The sequence below is a fragment of the Lycium barbarum genome, chromosome 6 (assembly GCF_019175385.1).
Source record: "Lycium barbarum isolate Lr01 chromosome 6, ASM1917538v2, whole genome shotgun sequence".
Lineage (NCBI taxonomy): Eukaryota > Viridiplantae > Streptophyta > Magnoliopsida > Solanales > Solanaceae > Lycium > Lycium barbarum.
In genome coordinates, this window is record NC_083342.1 from 59,277,489 (window position 1) to 59,287,516 (window position 10,028).

The window sequence follows — 10,028 nt, forward strand, 5'->3', positions numbered from 1 at the left end:
AGATGCATGTGATGGCAATTATGATGATGAGATATACCTAGCCTTGTTATGGCCGGGTACAGAAGACGTGTATGTGATATTCTCGAGCCACTACGTGGCCGAATACGGATGATGCTTTATGTGTGTGAACAGATACGGTACTACGACATATATAGATATGATACAATGATGATACATATACGATGATTATATATGATATAGGCATGAAAGGTATCCACCCTTAAAAGTTACGCAGGTTATATCTACATCTTATGTCTTATGATTTCTCTGTTATATTCATTTCACTCATGCCTTACATACTCAGTACATTATTCGTACTAAAGTCCGTTTTCTTTGGACGCTGTGTTCATGCCCACAGGTAGACAGGGAGGTGACCCAGATTTATAGAAGCCGATAAGCAGACCTTTGAGAGCACTCCATTATTCCGAAGGTGCCACTAATTTACTATTGTGTATGTATATATGGTTTTGGCACGACGGGGTCCTGTCCCATCCATATGTCTAGTACTCTAGTAGAGGCTCGTAGATACGCAGGTGTGGGTAGTATGGTCTCACAATGTTACTATTGTATATATGTTATCATTTTGATAGCCGAAAGGCTTATGTATATAAAAGTATTTATGTTCTGAAATGAAAAATGATTTTCTTATGATTTGAGTATGAATTTGATAAAAGAACGCTTAATGAGTATGATGAGTAGTAGGATGAGTGGTGCTCAGTGGTTAGCCCCAGGTACCCGTCACGGCCCCTAGTCGAGTCGTGACACCTTTGGTGGGATACGTAGGCAATCTATTTAAGACTCGATCTTTCACAACAAAAATTTAAATCCTCCTTAGTATAGGATGGGTAGAAGCAAATCAACAATACAAACTTTTTACCACAGTCCAAACCAAAATACCCTGGAATGTGAATCAATCAAGGAGTTGAAACAAAGTATATGATTCTATGTGCTATAAACTGCAAACAACGTGATATTTTGTGTTTCATGATTAAGCCTAATGCTAACTTGAAAGCTTTTGAGTTGTTTTCTCTTATAGACAGGGGTCGATTCGCTGGCACCAGCCACTCGATCAAAAGCTGCCGCAGCGTCTTTAAACCCTCAAGAAGAAAACATGCCTGAAACTCCACCACCAAACATAAATGCTTTAGTAGAAGGTAGCCCAACCGCAGACATAGCAGGAATGCCTCTGGAAGAGGTTGTCAGTCTACTGATGAGACAATTGGCTGAGGCCAGAAAAGAGGCGGACTGTCTAAGAGCTGAGAAAGAAAACACTACTAATATTGAGGCTAGGAGACCTCTACCCACTTTCCCAAATCTGGATTTACCAATTCCCGGTCACTTTCCTCAAACCCAAACTGGAGCCACATTCCAAACTCCATTACGCCGAAATACTACCCATGTGGGGAGCTCCTCCCACCATACCCCAGCATTTCAAATACCGATTCGCGTAACAAACGTAAATGCTTATCAAGATCCTTGAGTAATAGGAGTCCGGTGACTCATCTCATACAACCAAATGTCACTTTTCAAGAGCATGTCACCCATATTGACTCTTCGCCAAATTGGAAGATATGGGAATGTTCTTTAAAGAAAGAATAGACAAAATAGAGAAAGAGATGGGCAAGAAGATTACCGAGCTGGAGCATGGCTTAGAAAAGAAAGAAGGGTTGAGGTACTCTGATTTGTGTATCCATCCTGATTTAGGCCTGCCTGAAGGATTTAAGATTCCCAAATTTGATCATTTCAACGGGTCGGGCAACACTAGTGCCCATTTAAGGGCTTACTACGATTAGCTGGTCGGAAGTGGCGGAAATGAAGCCCTGCTTATGCGGTTGTTTAGTCGAAGTCTGTCAGGGACAGCTATGGAATGGTTCATTTCTCAAGATATTAGCCGGTGGAAAACATGGGAAGAAATGGCGAGTTCATTCATGGAAAGATTCCTCTTCAATGTGGAAAACGTACTTGATCGCTTCTCGTTGGAGAGAATTCATCAGAAATCAACTGAAACCTACCGAGAGTATGCTAGTCGCTGGAGAGATGAAGCGGCACATGTAAAACCTCCAATGACTGAAGCTAAGCTGGTAACTGCATTCATACGATACCAAGAAGCCGATTGCTTTGATAAAATAATAACCATGAAAGGGAGTTCCTTCGCAAATATAGTTGCTGTGGGGGAAGATATCAAAGACGACCTTAAAACTGGCAGGATTGTTAGTGTACTAAACAGATCAGGTGCGTTGGGCACCATGAGTGGCAAAAAGAAAATAGAAGACATCGCATGTGTTTCTAGAACTGCTAGTCCAAAAAACCAAGGAAAAGAAATAATCCACAAAAATCTAGATAACTACCAATCACCTCCAACAACCAACTACACAATCACCTCACCCCAATATAGCCCAATGAATGTGTGCTACATACAACCCGGCTACCAAGCCCCACAACCAAACTATCAAATACCAGCACCAAACAACCGAACTTCACAACCAAATTATCGAATGCCAGCACCCGATAACCAAGCTCCACAAAACCAGACTTTCCAGAACCATCCTCTACCGGCAAACTATGAGGCGCCCCAAAGGAAACCTATGAGAGCATTCACCCCTCTGCCGGAATCGAGGACAAGTCTATTTGCCAAGAAAAGGGATGCTGGGTGAGTAAGTGCCATCCCACCTAAACTTGTTGACCCCACTGATCGATGGTACAGGCCAGATCTCACTTGCACCTATCATTCTAACCAAGCTGGCCATGCCACTGAATATTGCATAAACCTGAGACACAAATTACAAGACATGATTGACAATCGTGAGCTCATCTTAGAGCTAACACCTCCAAATTTGAACACAAATCTGCTCCCAAAGCATGGAGGGAACCAAATTCACATGATAGAGAGAGGTGATGAGTGGGAAGAAAGCTCAACTATAATTCGTCCAGATGGTGAAGGATTAGAGAGCACTGTTGCCTCATTGTCTCTACAAGAGCGACAAGAAGTGGTAGACCCTTTGACAAAGGGATCTGAGATATGTACCATAGCAAAAATAGAACCTTTCGTGCTCAAGTACACCTCAACAGTTGCTCGGATTCACAACGAATCGTTCATACTCAGAATATCAGGATCAATTGAGAATGAACCCTTTGTTATCAAACCACCGCACCAAAAGATGATCAACAAAGATAAAGAAATAGTTGATATGGTTTAGGGTATGACCAGGTCAGGAAGGTGTTATGCCCCAGAAGACTCTGTGCCCGAAGCGCCTCATCACGAAAACCTTCAGAAGAAACCGATAACAGAGGGTGAAGCTGAGAATTTCTGTCACGACCCAACCCCGTAGGCCGTGACTAGTGCCCGAGCTGGACACTCGAATTCGTACCTATTAGCTATAATCAACCCGAAACTAAACATAATATGGAAACTTGTAAAAACAAAACGTCATCCCAGAACTGTCACATATATACATCAAGGTAACCTGTCTCCTGAGGAGTCACAATCAATCAAGCATAACATAATACACAAGCCGACAAGGCTGCCACTACATACGGGAACATCCCAAAATATATATGCAAGCCGACAAGGCTGCTACTACATATATATATGCAAGCCGACAAGGCTGCCACTACGTATGGGAACGTCCCGAATATAAGTCATGCTAACACAGCCAAACAACATCTGCACACCACCAACACATATGTCTACAGACCTCTAAGAGTATCAACAGTGACATATGACGGGACAGGGCCCCGCCGTACCCCTGGATAACATATATATATACATAAAAAGGATTTGTACCAAAAGTCTAGGCTCCAGAACAATGGAGCACTCCGAGATAGCTGAGTAGAAGTCCTAAGTTGGAGGATCACTAAAGCGAGTATCTGCACCTGTGGGCATGAAACGCAGCCCCCCGAAGAAAGGGGGTCAGTACGAGATATGTACTGAGTATATAAAGCATGAAATGCATTAAGGAAGATCATAACTGAAGTAGAGATTCCAGGAGACAAGTATGACAATCAAGAAATCACTGTACCTGTGCCTTACGAAACAAAATCATGCATATCATTATCATAAACCATACCCGACCCATTATGGGACTCGGTGAATAAAGTCGTGTACACGTATACTATACCCGGCCCATCATGGGACTCGGTGCCATAATAATATCATCATATCATCATATACATATACCGTACCCGGCCCTCTAGTGAGGGACTCGGTGAACAATGCAGTGAACTGTGCACGAATACATACCTGGCCCGGGACTCGGTGAATGACACGATAACAATATACACGGGTAGAATATCATGAGCAACCACATGCAACTAAATCATCATCTGAGACTCAATAGAATAAGTGGAATAACTAACACTCGAGTATCAAAGGCGATAGTCATGTTGAGTACCCTTTAAATGTCACTATGTACTATATCAAATAGAGCCTCAGGAATCATAGACATGTATCAAGATAATATGAAATAGCTTATGGAAGTCAAGGACATTAGTCATCGTAGAGTCTCTAAGAATAGGAGCTTATACATACCGACTACTATCCAACGTATAGAAGACTCGAGAGGCAATAGCTCAATTACCTTAAGAGTTCTAACATCAAGAAGTGAATAAGAATCATGAATCACACTCGAAACTTATGAATAGAATTACCCCAAAGCTCATATCATACGTCACTTATATCTAAGACATGCCAAAAGAAAGAAGGGATAGCTTTACATACCTGTTGTAGATCAACCGTAACCAAGCTTACTTCGTCGCTTCTTTAGCCTATTTAATATAAAAGTAACGCTATCGTTAGTAAACTATACTTTCTAGCTTATAAATCTACAACCAATCGCTTATAGGAACCATTCTTTCGTTCATACTTCCTTGATTAAGGTTTTGGTTAGTTAAGAACTTAACGGAAATCGGGTAGCATTTCCCCTATATAACTTGCCTAACCCGAACTTCCAATTAACCTCCTGTTATCACAGCAATACCAACAACGACAGTAATAGAAATATTAATATCATATCCTTACAATCCAGCCCACAAACAACTCAAACAACCCAATAACCTTTCTTAATCCTTTTCCAATCCAAATCATTAACAGTTAAGATCATACGCCAAACAGATCAACATACTCTTTATATACGATACGTTATACACTTCTTTCTTCCAAATTTAGAAGCCATATTAACGTCAATACAACAACAACAACATCAACAACATATGAACACAAACCACACTTCTAGTCTTTCAACTCAACAACTCCATATAACAACTACAACTTTAGTTATCATAATTCCTTCACTTAATCCATGACAACAACAACAACAATACCAATTAAAATTAACCCATCCGTGCTAACTTAAAACCGTCCCATACACGGCTCAAACAAGGTCCCAACATCAACATACACAATTCTTGCAATTAATTCCACATTCACCAATTCATACGAAGACCAAATCACTTCTAAAACATGTTAGGGGGAATTAAATCTTACCTTAATAAGCTTGAGTTGATCAAGAATCGCCTTGGCCGTGATTAATTATTTCTTGCTCCAATTTAACTTGAGAATTTAACAATTTAACTATGCAAAGGGAGCTGGCCGTGAGCTATTCACAAACTGCCATGGCCGTGAGCTTCATGAGCTCCCATGGACATGGCCGAACCTTCTCCCCCTCTCTGTAGCTTAATTTCTCTCTCTCTAAGCCAATTTGATTGAATAATAAATGATCTAAGTGACTAATCTTAGTCATCATTTGTAAATATATAGTTTTCCTATTGTGTTGACACGTGTCCATCCTTATGACATGTGTCCACTTTCATTCAACGCCAATCAAATTCTGCCATGTGTTGTGGGGACCGCTTAGTGGTCTAATTAGCTTAATTAATCGTTAATCCCCACTTAATAATATAATCATGGTTAATTAATCCCTAATCTCCACTAATATTTCTACACCAATTGAACTTTACAAGCAATCGTGTATTATGAAAATCGGGAATTAAAAGTCCTTGTCTCATATCTCAAAAATAAGCTTGTCCTTGAATTCATGCCCATGAGCTTACGAATAATTCAACGTATAAAAATTCGGGGTATAACATTCTTCCCCCCTTTAGAACATTCGTCCTCGAATGTTAAAATGGTCATGTACTCTCAATACTTCCTTAAACGTTCTTTCACTGAATTATACTCTTCACATGACTCTTTCATCGATCAATTCCGTTCAATTTGTTATAATGCATTCCAGATCCCCAAGTAACCATTCCGTAATTTTTCCTCTTTTTGTTGCTTCTCGAGGTAGTAATTCCACGTCGTTGTCTTTATGGTTGACAATTGTATTGTCAGCTCTTCTGCTGAAATTTTACTGCTATTCAGTTGTAATGTCACTGATTGATACGGACTTGTACTCATGGTGCACGTAGTCATGACTCGACTCTTTCTTTTTCTATAGTTACTCCTTTAAGATGATGTATCGTTCACTTCACTTTATCTTCTGATCTTTACAATTCTTGGAGTATTTCATACCTCCGGTAACTTGTAGACCCTTCACAGACTCTATGCATAAAACCTCATTTCCCAAGGTGTAACATTATTTTACTCCAATAATCCTTGCATTGCTCCGCTGTTACAGTCCATATTCTGGAATCTTCCGCATCATGTGTCACTTCTCGACTTTCCTTTTAAAAGATTTTAACTATCACTTTGCTTCTAGCTTTTGATCTCAATCTTTAGAATTGGCTATCAAGTAGCGCTGAAGCTTCCTCTTATAATAACTCTACGTAGTCGCTCTATGATCTGACTATCATTAACTGGTATAATTTTGAAAGAATTTTTTATCTGACATCTAAATTCACCGTCTTCTAGTAATCAGCTCATTCTGATCGTCTTACTTAAACCATTCCACAATTTCCCTTAACCTAACTTGTAACACTTTAGGTATATTACCTCGTGTTGTTTCTTTTATCTTTAACTCCGATTCTTCTGTTTCTTCTTTACTCAAATTTGCTCTTAGTTGTCCTATCACGCATCATATTGCAATCTTTACCAGAGTATGTGCAGGTGCTCAAATTTTCCCAAGAAATACCTTAGCATCATTTCACTAGTCTTCATGCTTTACCTTGCCTTCTCCTCTCTTATCTTACAATCGGTATCGGAATAAATCTTCGGCTCAACCATGGCCATGTCCTATTTGCCCTTAGTATTAATTCTATCTCGGTAATTTTGCTTAAACCATCTTTACACCTTTCCTTAATGCACCTGAAATATCGTAACCACATTGTCATTACTGAATCCGTATTCTTCTCATCAAGTACTCACTTGGTCTCATTCTTAGCATACAAATATTCGTAGGTTGTATAACTATTCTTGTATAATTTTTACAAAGTCGATCCAATCTTAGTCATAGTCTTTCCTTCGCCTGGTTCATTTTGCTTTACATTTCTTATTTGTACTAAAACTCGCTCGTAGCCTATCTTGTCATACTCCTTTCCCTTCCTTTATTCACCTCTTTGACTCTCTCACGTCCTGCTATAGGAGATTTTCTATCCTTTCACTTTGTTCCTTATAAGTCGCAATATCATTAGCGCACAACCCTATTGCCAAATCTTAACCTCTAATCTAATATAGCATTGCTGCCCTTTATAATACCTCTTAAGTTACTCGTTACCATTCTCTTGTCGTATTCTTCCTTTTTATAAGCATTCACTTTGTAATGTCATATCATTCAAGGTCTTTGTAAATAATTTTCAGCACTGTCTCCAATACCATCTTGACTACTATCCGTTTATCGCTGGCTTTCAAATCTTACTAACTTGTTTCAGCAAGGGATCTCACTTGAAGTTTAAGTATCCACATTAAATGTATTGCAGTGTCAGTTGTTTTCATCTTACACTTGCATTTCTCTCATCCGCTTCCCCCCTTTTGGGTGTACTTGCATCATTATCTATTTATATTCTGCTCTATGTCCCCATTTCCAATTTTCAAGTTCATATGATTCTTTTTCCAATACATTTGGTATACTACACCATATCCATGTCTTTTCTTTATCATCTATAACTTAGATTACCCATGTACGAAACTTTAATACAATCACGAGGCGATGAGAACTTTTCTATATACAGTACAAAATCTCATCTAACCATCTATACTCGAGTAATGCAACCCATGTAGGAACTCATCTAAGGCCACATTCCACTAACTCTAATTCGTAATTAATCAGTACCTATAGTCGTTCCAAATGCTCAATTGGTTAGCACTCATATTCCGATGATAAGTGTCCAAAGTCCTCTTGTAGCATTATCTTTATCCCAACATGTATCATCTAATTCCTCTAATGAATTTACAATACATCATTTTTTCCATAACCTACAGTCCCTGTCCTTTAAGGATTTCACTGTTTCAGAGGTAAAGTCATATATATGCAGTACTTCTGTATGCCTTATGCTCTTTTACCCTTGTTGTGTACTCAACACTGACTTCTAACTTACTCAAAATCATATCAAGTTCGCCTTAATAATGGCCTTATCTTGTCACCTTGTCATCGTACTACACCTTTGAGTTCGTAGCTATATACTTTCCTTTTGTTCTATACTCGTACCTAATTAATCACGTCTATATTAGGTGTTTCCCTTTGAATTCTCTTACAATTTCTCCAGTCTATGTCCATCTTTTATTCTGTACACGAGGAATCTCTTGCCACTCCGGTATCCTTTGGAAAACACTACTCCTACATAATCCCTTTCTCTTTTTCAAAACGTATTCTGCTCATCCCTATTTGTTCTTATTATCCCAGTCATTTCTGGCACTCATTCTGCCTCGTTGCTCATCTTTCTATAGTTTAGTCTTTTTCAAGTTATACCATTTATATTACTCGCGTTCTTGGCTATGTCATAACTTGTTACTACACTGTTATCTCATTCGCTTTCTCTTTTACTCCTTCTTTCAATTAACTCCTTCTTTTCTTGTGCTCGTTTTCATTTCCGTTATCGCATAATCTTTATTCTGAACTTTCCGTATAGAACTCTATAAGTCTTTCTCATTCGTTCTATATCCTGCCTTTCCATTCCACATTTGCCTTTACACTTTAGTCACATAGATCACGTCGTACCTTTTAGTCACTTCCTCACCGGTCTTTGTTCATTCTCATAACAATCCTCATTATATTCGCACTATATCCTGTTCTTAATCAATCCTATAATGTAACACTCTGTCCTCACCCCCACCCCCACCCCCCCTTTTTTTTTTTACTTTATTCACGATTTTGTCTATGGTTTAATCACATTCTGTAAAGTAGGCGTACTTAACTTTTTACCCTTTCTGGTTAATCCTAACCTCAATACCTCACAAGCCATCTTACAAATACATTCATATTTGTCGCGATTTTTCTTCCTCTGTACTCTTGTTTCAATCATACTGTTATTTCTTCTGACTATAAACTCATCGTAACTTATCCCTGCTTGTCAATTCAGTAATACCTCAATTTAATATAATGCCTTATTATGATTTGCCTGCCTTTTCTAGAGCATCTCTTAGTATCTCAAACCCTTCCAAATTATCCAAGCATTTCATCAACAACACATAAAACACATGATCTAAGACAACCCACAAGTTTGAGTTTTCCTTCTACAAATTCTATCTCCAATTAGTAGATTAAGAACTAATAATCTCAAGGATATAAAGATATGATAAAATGTTACCTCAAGAATACAGGAATGCTCCAACTCCAAGATTATGTCACTACGAAGCATCCCCCAAAACCACCACAAGAAGAACTAGAATCCGACAAGCACCACGAGACTCCTAATGCTTGATTCACATAGTTTACCTTCAAATTTATTCTGGTCCGTTCAAATGAATCCCAAACTTTTCTGCTCATATATACTTCTTCGAAATTAAGTTTCCAGAATAAGAGTGATGTCCCTTACGGATGACATGGAGGGTATCTCTTAAAGCTTTAATCCAACATGATAAATTTACCATATCGATATCGACCTCATAATTACTATTACTATCAATTCAGCTGTTACCTTTATTTCTCAAAATCAGA